Source organism: Cervus canadensis, chromosome 31 (genome assembly GCF_019320065.1).
Source record: "Cervus canadensis isolate Bull #8, Minnesota chromosome 31, ASM1932006v1, whole genome shotgun sequence".
Classification (NCBI taxonomy): domain Eukaryota; kingdom Metazoa; phylum Chordata; class Mammalia; order Artiodactyla; family Cervidae; genus Cervus; species Cervus canadensis.
In genome coordinates, this window is record NC_057416.1 from 15,800,731 (window position 1) to 15,810,856 (window position 10,126).

Sequence of the window (10,126 nt, forward strand, 5' to 3'; positions counted from 1 at the left end):
GCTGAATTGTTCACCACCACCCTCCCCCAATTTCTATAATTAAGCCCAGCCTTAACCTCCAATGTGGACTGTATTTGGAGACTGAGTTTTCAGGAGGTAATTCACGGCTTCTCAGGTGGCTCAGTGGTAGAGAATCTGCCTGCCAATGCAGGAGCCTCAGGAGACATGAGTTCAATCCCTGGGGTTGGGAGGATTTCCTGGAGGAGGAAATGGCAACCCACTCCAGTATTCTTGCCTGAACAATCCCGGGAACAGAGGAGTCTGGCAGGCTACAGGAGATGGGGTTGCAAAGAGTCGGACACAACTGAGCATGCACGCACACACAAGTTAAATGAGATCATGAATGTGTGGCATAATCTGATAGGATTGGTGGCTTTATAAGAAGAGTCTCTCTCACTCTTTCTCTCTCTCCATTCACCAAGGAAAGGTCTTGTTAGGCCACAGTTGTACAGGCCAGCAAGACGGTGCTCCTGACCCTGTGGGACTTTGATCAGGAACTTATAGCCTCTAGAAGTATAAGAAAATAAATTTCTGTTGTTTAGCCCACCCAGTCCATGGTATTTTGTTACAGCAGCTAACAAAGACCAAGACATACAGCCATAAACATCATATTTGTATACATATACATGTTTACATATTTTTTCTTTATGCTATCAAGTTACTGTTGCATAAGGCTCATATTTGGAGTAAAAACATCACCTACCATTATTTTCTTTTTTGGATGAGTGTAGCATTTTGTGTGTGACTGGATTTCAGTCGACAAAATTCCAAATCAAACTGCCATTACAATGGCAGGGTAAGAGACAAAGGCTGGGGAGTGGAGATGGACAGGGGATCCTGCGTGCTTAGAGATACAGATCAGCAATGCCACGCTAACAACTCTTGGCTCTTCTCCTAACTGAATGTGTAGGCTTGTTGATTGTTGATTTCCACTAAGAATTCAGAGCGGCACTGACGTCTGCCCATATCTGTGTAAATTTTTGGCATGTCTATCCTGAACGGGTACAAAAAAAGCTGTGCAACACCAGGAAACTGAGATGCTCTATCCGAGCAAGACCCCACCTGGCGAGAACCACGCCTACATCTATAGCTAAACATCAGGGACTTCATCTCATTTTGCAGTGGTTGTTTATGTGCGGTTTCTTACAGCTGAACTCTAGCCCACCTTAAATAATACATTTTCCAAATTCTTTGTCCATGATGGGTTCTACACTGGGGCCAAGTGAGTGCTGTTTCAATACAGATAATGTGGGGAATTTTCTGAGGATTCTGAAATATTTGTTTTGAAGTTTTGGGAGATATTCTTTCGCATCTTAGCAAAGATGTAGGAAGAAGGTGGGGACAGCACTTACAGATCAAAGAAGGGTGGTAGGTACTATAGACTTGGTATGTATGGGAAGTTTGAGGATAAGAGACCAAAAACCAAGTGTGCAAAAGCGGCTTCAGGGGCTTCCCTGGTGGCTCAGTGGTAAAGAATCCACTTGCCAATGTAGAAGACATGGGTTCTATCCCTGATCTGGGAAGATCCCACATGCCATGGGGCAACTAAGCCCATTTGCCACAACTACTGAGCCTGTGCTCTAGAACCCGGGAGCCACAACTACTGAAGCCCACGCATCTGAGAGCCCGTGTGCCGCATCAAGAGAAGCCACTGCAATGAGAAGCTCGTACACCACAACTACAGAGTAGCCCCCACTTGCCACAACTAGAGAAAAGACCGCACAGCAATGGAGGCCCAGCACAGCCAAAAATAATATAGGTAAGTAAATAAATAAAATTATATTTAAAAAAAACCCTTCAGTGGTTAAATATTTAGAATACGTTTAACAATGAAGCCACTTAGAAGGGACGGCTTAAATCAGTCAGATACTAGAAAGCTGGGTAGAACATAACTGTGTTGAATTTGCATTTTCTATATGTACGTTAACCGTATCTGCCAGCTCCTTATCTGTTATGAAGGCAGAGTGGATGTGCTTTTCTTTCAGCATGCGTTTCACTTGCCTTTCATTGAGTCAAAGTTCTCTTGCAAACAGGGATCCATTCAAACGTTACTGCCTGATCCAACAACAGTAACAGGTAGGACTTCTTGAGTCTTGTTTAATCACGTAATAATTCACGAAATCCTCACAACAATCACAGGAGACAATCAACATTAGCATTTCGCATCTGGGGACACTGAGGCTTGGAGAAGCTCAGAAACTTGTCCAAACTGCACACACATCGTAAAAGTGACAGAGCTAGGATGTAAATCTGATTAGCTCCACTCCTGGTGCCACCTTAGCAAACCAACTAGCATAGCACATTGTTCTACTGAAACTACACATGATATTCTAGCCTTTGCAACTTAAATCCAAAATAACACTTTTTTCCCCCTTATATTCTGAGGCTGTAGTCATCTAATTCATTTCTACAGATCAGTATATTTCTATCATAAATATACTGATGCCAGTGTAGCATCTAGGCATGAAAATGGAATATATTGATATTACCTTGAACCACCCAAATTTGGCCAATGGATTAAAGAGTACCATGGCTACTTCCTGTCCTCCTGACACTCTATAAGAAAATATCCATGACGACATATATCCAACTCATAGATGTCTTACCTATTCTTGAAAACTCTCTGGTGCCTCACGCTTGAACACACAGAAGCCACACGATGCTGACAACAAATCATAAGAAGAGGGCTGGAGTGTGAGAGGGCTATGCATACGGGAGACGTGCGCTGAGAACAAGGAGGCTGGGTCCCAGTGGGCGTCTGGGGTGGGAGCTCATCACAGCACCTAGAGACAACCAGACGGCAACTGTGTGTCAGAACTGAAGTCTGCTGAGCCTGTTACACGGACTGCAGCCTGTCACACGAGCCTGTTACTCCAAACATACTTTGGAGTCAGAAGGTCTGCTGCGTGGGCCAGCCATGGGGCACTCTTGGGAGAGGGCAGTCTTCTTAATTCATCCAAATCTCATCTCCAGCTATCCTCCAGAGAGCCTGTGTGCTACCCTGAGTTAGAATCCCGAGTTCCCAGTAATGAAAACAGGATGAAACGATTGAGGGGCTTGGCTTTTCGGAAGCAAGCAGACTTCCCTGTATCCACCTGCATGTTGCTCTCCTCCGAGTCAGGAAAGCTAAAGGATCAGTGTTCAAAGCAATGTCTCCTGTGCCTGCCCTTCGGAGGACACACCACAGCTTCCTTTCGAAGCATCTATGCCGTCTGACATCCAAAGTTTAATGTGGACAGAATAGGTAAAGATGTAAACAGTGGAAGTTTTGATCTGAAGCCTGGGAATGGGGCTTCACAGCTTTGTTTCCTATTTAGGAGTATTTTCAATATACTCCTACTCCTAGTTAGGAGTATATTCAAAGTTGCCACGTGAATGCCTATGGAGGGAAGAGAAAAAAGGGGGGTGTTGAAGAAGAAATGACAGGGGCAAATCTCGATAAAAGCGTGATTCACTCACAATCAATAGGAGAAAAGACATTACCAGCTGCATATATTAGCACGTTATTAACACGCCCACTCAGGTTTTGAAATATCCATTTAAAATAACTTAATTAAAACTCAATTATAGAAACTTTCCACCCTAACAATGAAACATCTATTTTATGATCATTCTGCATGTCAGTGGACTCTAATTTTTAAAGGTGAATTGCAACTTTTAAAAGGAGCACTAAAAGGGCAGACTCACATAATAATCATACTGTCTCAAAGATATTTTTGCCCTGATTTGAGAACACGAATTCTGGTTGTCCTCTCTAATACGGGAAAACAGAAAGCATTCTAAGCATTTTAATCTCAGGTGTATTAAGCAAGTAAGCTACAAAAATTTGTGTTTTAACAACTGTATAAGAAATTAATAAAAAAAAAATATATAGTATGCATGATGTTTTTATAACATGCCATCCAATTGTAACTTTTTAAATGTATTTATACGTAAAAAATTTATTGAGCATTTTAGAAACCCTGAGAGATGCAGTAATATGAACATAAAGCAAGACTTCCAGAAAATCACTTCCGTTTTTGTATTTTGGGCCAGAGTCCTCATTCATCAACATAGTGGTGAGCCAGACCTCACGATGTGATAACGGTGCCTTTTGTTGCCGGCCTGCAAATAACTTGGTGCCTCATAATCCTCTGCTTGGCATAGTCCTGAATCTGGTTCAGCATCCGTGAGTGTGCTGTCCAGCCTCCCCTCTGGGAAGCCAGCATCTGCCACAGCTTCCGTGATAGCAAGTTATCCAACACTGCCTAGTGAATCCTACTAGGTGGTAGGCCCCTTTCTATTTCTTTAGCTTGTGCATTTTAGGACTTCAGAATTAAGAACAGAATCTAAACCCAAAGCCAAGTCGTGCCAGTGTCTATTTCACCTGCCTTCTCGGTTACAGTAGCTCCTGTGCTGTTTACCTTTGCTGTTTTCATGCGTAGATGGAGCTGTCATTGCTGTTGCCAGAACTAACACGCAAATGGAAGGATTATAAGCAAACTTCGAAAAGAAGGGTTTATGCTTTTAATGTTAATGCCGACTGAGATTCTCACTAAGAACGTCAATAACGCGTTTGTTTATTTCCTCCCTCAAACACATTTTTCCTCGCATGATATATTTGTAATATGTGAATACACAAACATATCAATGTTTACACATTAGAAAACTGAGATTTTGAGAGTTAATGCTGCCATTCAGCTCTTTGTCAGGGTTATTCCACTCAAAAACATCTGAGTGTTTCATACTTTCTGCATTATCAAACCCAAACGCCTCTGTCTGGTTGTCGATCCACACCCTCTCCAGTCTGGCTCCGTCCTATGCATCAAACCACTCAGTATTAGAGTTCTAGGTGTGCACGCTCCTGTTCGCCTATGTTCACCTTCACCAATCTCCAGGCAACTCTCAATTCAAAGATCCAGCATTCTCTCAAACACCTTGGTCCTTACACACTCAACTTCCTAATTCAGCGCTTATTCTGGTATTTAGTTATATACTGCATCAGTTTGTAATACGATGCTGTTTTTTAATTATTTTCGATGTGCCACTTTATTTCCCTCAACTCTTCTGGAAGCATAAACAATTAAGTCATGAAGAGGTAAGTGTGAAGCTCAAAAACCAAGTGTTAGCAGTGCCATTTCCTGGCTTGGATGCCGAGTGGGTTAGGATGCTTGAAGGCAGAAGGTGACTCCAGAACCTGCTGGTTCCTGGCAAGGACAGCAGTGGTCACTTCCCCTCTTAGCGGCGGCCCCATCCTACAGATAGGTAAACCCTCACCCCACCAAGGGGCCTCCCTGCTGGCTCAGCAGTAAAGACTCCACCTGCAGTTCAGGAGACCTAAGACAGGTGAGTTCAGTCCCTGGGTCAGGAAGATGCCCTGGAGGAGGGCACGGCAACCCGCGCCAGTATTCTTGCCTGGAGAACTCCACAGACAGAGGAGCCTGGGGGGCTACAGTCCACGGAGTCGCAGAGAGTCAGACACGACTGAACAACTAACCCTTTCACAAGACTGAAAATATAAACAAATTAAGAAAAGCTTTAGATTTTTTAAAACTTAGGACTGGCAGGTTGCAAAGAGTTAGACACAAACAACTGAAGCGATTTAGCAGGCAGGCAGGCATCCTACCAAGGAAGTAACTTTCTGCTCTGGCTGGGTCCTGAGAAATCCAGGCTGACGAAAAAGAGAGAACAACAGGAGTCTCTGATCAATGGAGGATTTTCCACTGTTATAATCTCATTGCTCGAGAAGTTGTTTTAAAGATACAGCCAAAAGAAACTAAGTCTGCCCTTACTTTTCAACCCAGATGGGAAAAAAAAAAGGGAAGCATTCATGAAATACAAATCTAAGATAATGTTTTTGCAACTGTATTTGCTTCCTGGAAATGGGATAGCAAAGGCTACAATACAATGTTTATAAAACTTTAATTTATTAAGTTGTAAATAAAATGCATGCCTTTGAAATGCATTTATCATCATTTTATAAAGTTTCATAGAGTTCACCTCTATATTTATTCAGATTTCTTTGCCTATATCTATCTAAACACCTTTAAACTTTCATATATTTTAACCTTCAGTGAGAAATACTGAAGTGAAATAGGTCATTTCTTTCCATGGTGGAGCTGATGGCTGACTCCAAGCTGTGACCAAATGATCACTCTTTGAGGCCAGATGAGAAATATGTACATGGACTTATTTTTCCTTATGTGTATCCTCAAGAGTCCATTAATAATTCTACTTTCATAATAATGAGAGTTAACTTTTAGAACCATTTTAGCAAAAAAGAAAAAAAACAAAAGACTACGAGAGAGGTCTTTATCTCTTCAAGCTGACAACTTTGGCTGTGGAATTTTTAAAAATATTAGAGGACAATTGTGTGTTTGGGAGGAAAAATGTGGGCTGACTCAGAATCCTGTGGCTAAAACATCTCCATTTGTCTTTATAAAGTCTATATTCTGAAGACACAAAATAGATTCCAACTGTTGGAAACTTTTAGTTCAAATAAATTTGAGTTTTTCTGCTCAAAGTCATTAATTCAGTTTGTTAGATCGTCTCTTTCTTAACAAAGTGGAACATAAAGAACTCAGATTTTCTGAAGAAAATTAAAGAGTGGTAGATAAGGTCCTTATACATAATTTCTAATATATATTTATGCTCACTCTACATCCTGTACTGTGCCAAATTCTTTGCCTCCATCATCTCATTTTATCTTCATAGCCATCTCATGAGGTAAATATAATTAGCATGACCATTTTCTGAGGAGAGGACTAAAGTTTGGAGGGTTTTAGTTCCTTAATGTCATAGAATTTTGTCAGGTCCAAAATTTATACCTGGACATTCTAACTCTGAAGCTAGAGCCTCTAATCACTATTCTATTTTGCTTCCCAGACAAAAATCAGCCTTAACTTTTAGCTTATTTTCAGCTGAAGATGAGAATCTTCTTGAGAACACGGTTCTATAATGAGAGCCCAAAAGAAGCCTAAGACCTCACACCCAATTCCGACGTGCGGGTCTCTGCCCCACACCCAGCAGTTCCCTGACGCCAGCCGGGTGTCATACAATCCAACTCAATTGTGACACCACCTGTACCAGCCAACAGCGCTGAAGCTCCAGGTCCAGGGCTCAGTCCTACAAGGCTGCCCTCCACTCCAGATGTCCGTGGCAAATCCAAGTTGTCACCCGTGCTTCTGACCCATCGGGCTACAGATGGGAAGGTCCAACAATTAATTTGCCAGAGGGGCTCATAGAACCCAGGGAATCATCTTACCTACCAGATGATCAATAATAAAATAACTCAGGAACGGCCAAACTGAAGACATATATAGAGCAAGTGTGGAAAAAGGCACGGAGCTTCCGTCCTCTCTGCAAGAGCATCACTGTCCCCAAGCCTCCATGCTCTCTCCCAGCCAAGAGCCCGCCAAACTCCAGCGATCTTTTTAAGGAGGTTTCATTGCAGACAGGATTGATTAAATTATTGGCCATGGCCGATCAGCTCAAGCTTCAGCCCTTCTCCTCCTTCTGGGAATTCAGGGGATGAGACTGAAAGTTCCAACCCTCCAGTCACAAGACTAGTCTCTTGGAAACCAGCTCCTATCCTCAGAGTATCCAGTCACTTCATGTCCATAACAAAAGAGATCTTTGCTGCTGTCAACACTTTGGAATTTTCAAAGATTTTAAGAGCTCCGTGCCAGAAACTAAGACTAAATGTGCTTTTTTTTTTTTTTTTTTTAACTATAAATCAGATATCACAAAGCCCTGTGAACAAAGGAAGAACTTTTCCACTTAAAAATGAGGGGCAGCTGGTAGATACACTTTGTATCCCTCCCTTTCCCAAGCACACAGTCCTTAATGTCTGCTTGCTTGGGGAGTAGACTCTCCTGGGGAAATGAGACGCCCCTCACTGAGCTAGATGATCTCCTGGGTATAGGTGTGTGCTCTAGCTTGTTCATTTCTTTTCATCTTTAACTCTATGGGGACAACTTAGACTATTTTATAAACTTCCCAGATCTTCGGCATTCTCAAACAATCTCTGTGTGCTTCCCAGAGTTGATGTGGTATGTTTTTGGGGATCTTCTGAAACAAAGAACCTGGGAAAACCAAATGCTATTCAAGCATTAGCTTCTATATTCTATCAAATATGGGGTCTAAGGTTAAGAAGGCCTGCACTAGATTTCCAAATATGGCCTATGAGAAGTATTTCTTAAAATGAGATTTCACAGATACACGCTTTACTATTTGAATGGCTTAAATATGGATCATGATAACATCCCAGTGTGATCACGTGCTTTGTGTAATAGCTACTGGGATGACCTAAGTGGAAATATTTTATGTAAGAATTATCAATCTCCCTTGATTTCTGATGGGGTTACATCTCAGAAATCCATCATAAATTGAAAACAATCCTTAAATTGAAAATGCACTTAATACACTTAACCTACTCAAAGTGGGAAGATTCCCTGGAGAAGGAAATGGCAAGCCACTTCAGTATTCTCGCCTGGGAAATCCCATGGACAGAGGAGCCTGGCGGACTACAGCCCACGGGATCACAAAAGAGTCAGACACAACTTAGTGACTAACACAACAACAAACCTACCGAACATCAGGGCTTAGCTTCGCCTACTTTAGACGTACTCACAACACTTGCATTAGCCTATAGTTGCGCATAATCATCTAACTCAAAGCCTATTTTGCAGTAAAGTATTGAATGTCTCCGGTAATATATTGTACATTGGAGTGAACGTGGAAAACAATGGTTTTAAGGGTAATGGTTGTTCATCCTCGTGATAGTGTGTCCCTGGAAGCTGCAGCTGCTGCTCCCCAGGATCATGGGAAAGGATTGTACCAGGTATCGCTCACTGGCCTGAGAAAAGATCAAAATTCAGAATTCAAGGTATTGCTTTCACAACGTGAAAAAGTGGAAAAATCATAAATCAAACCAACATAAGTTGGATCCCATCACTCTCTTGTTCTGCCAAATGAAGTAAGAGGAACTTTATCCACTCTACTGGGACATAAATTAACTCTAAAAAAGTAACAGGAATTTTGCTGTGTGCCAGTGCTGCCTGGAGGTGCACGGGTAGGAAGGAGAACTTTGGAATGGTAGGCCGGGGAAAGGAAGAGGGACTCCGCAAGATGGCAGGCTTCCTGGACCACTGGAGGGACACGGGCCGTGAGGGTTCCTTTAGCAGAGAAAGGTGGCCACATCTCTAGAAGCAGTAACCTGCTATTTTTTTCTAAATATTCTCCGTAAAACACATGAAGGAACACACTTGCTTTGTGTTGCTGGAACTTTGGGGAATTCAGACAGGAGGCAGGACTCCTTGCGTGCAGGCTGTGATCCACAGCACAGTGAGTAGATCGCAAAGGCTGAGTGGAGCGATGGTCATGGCCCAGGAGAGGGTGGAAAGGAAGGTCTCAGGCAGGTAAGTGAAAAGCAATCCTATTTTCAAGTCCTAGAGGAAGACGAACCACTGAGGAGAGAGAGAAAGACTGTGCCTATAGAAGGTGGAATTTTGAGTTACTTTACTTGGGTATCAAAAGGAAGTCCCCTCCCATCCATACAGATGACCTCACACTGCACTTATTTCAGAGCCTTTATCGTCCAGCCTCCCTGTCTGAAATACTCAAAAGTTAAGCCCAGGTGCCTCAACTGTGTCTCTATTGCTTCCTAGCAGCCGCTGCTGATCCATCCTATGAACAGTGCCGTAAAGAAGCCCTTTTCCATTGTGCATGGCAAACATGGACCACAGCTGCTGGTTACTCTGGAGGTGATGTCGTTCCCTGTCTTGCCTGGGAAGAGCCTGCTGCATTCAGCTCTCTGCTTTGGGCATCTTCACTCTTCAGTGTCACCAGCAGTGATTTTATAGACAGCCTTAGCTGTTTGCGGTAGAACGCTGCGGCCTCAGGCTGCGGACAGCCAGACAGAAGGTTTCACCTTTGCTGCCCGCTGTTGCACACTGACAGACGCCCCACCTTCATCCTTACCGACCTGCTGCCATCAGGGGTCAGGGACAAGTCCTCTTGTCACCGTGTCCCCACTCGGCAGTGCTTGGGCGTACGGAAATGCTCAGGCAACACTTACAAGTTCACGAATGAGTACACATGCTCCCTGTCATCAGCTTCCTCATTTTCCTGCTTGTGATTGCATTCC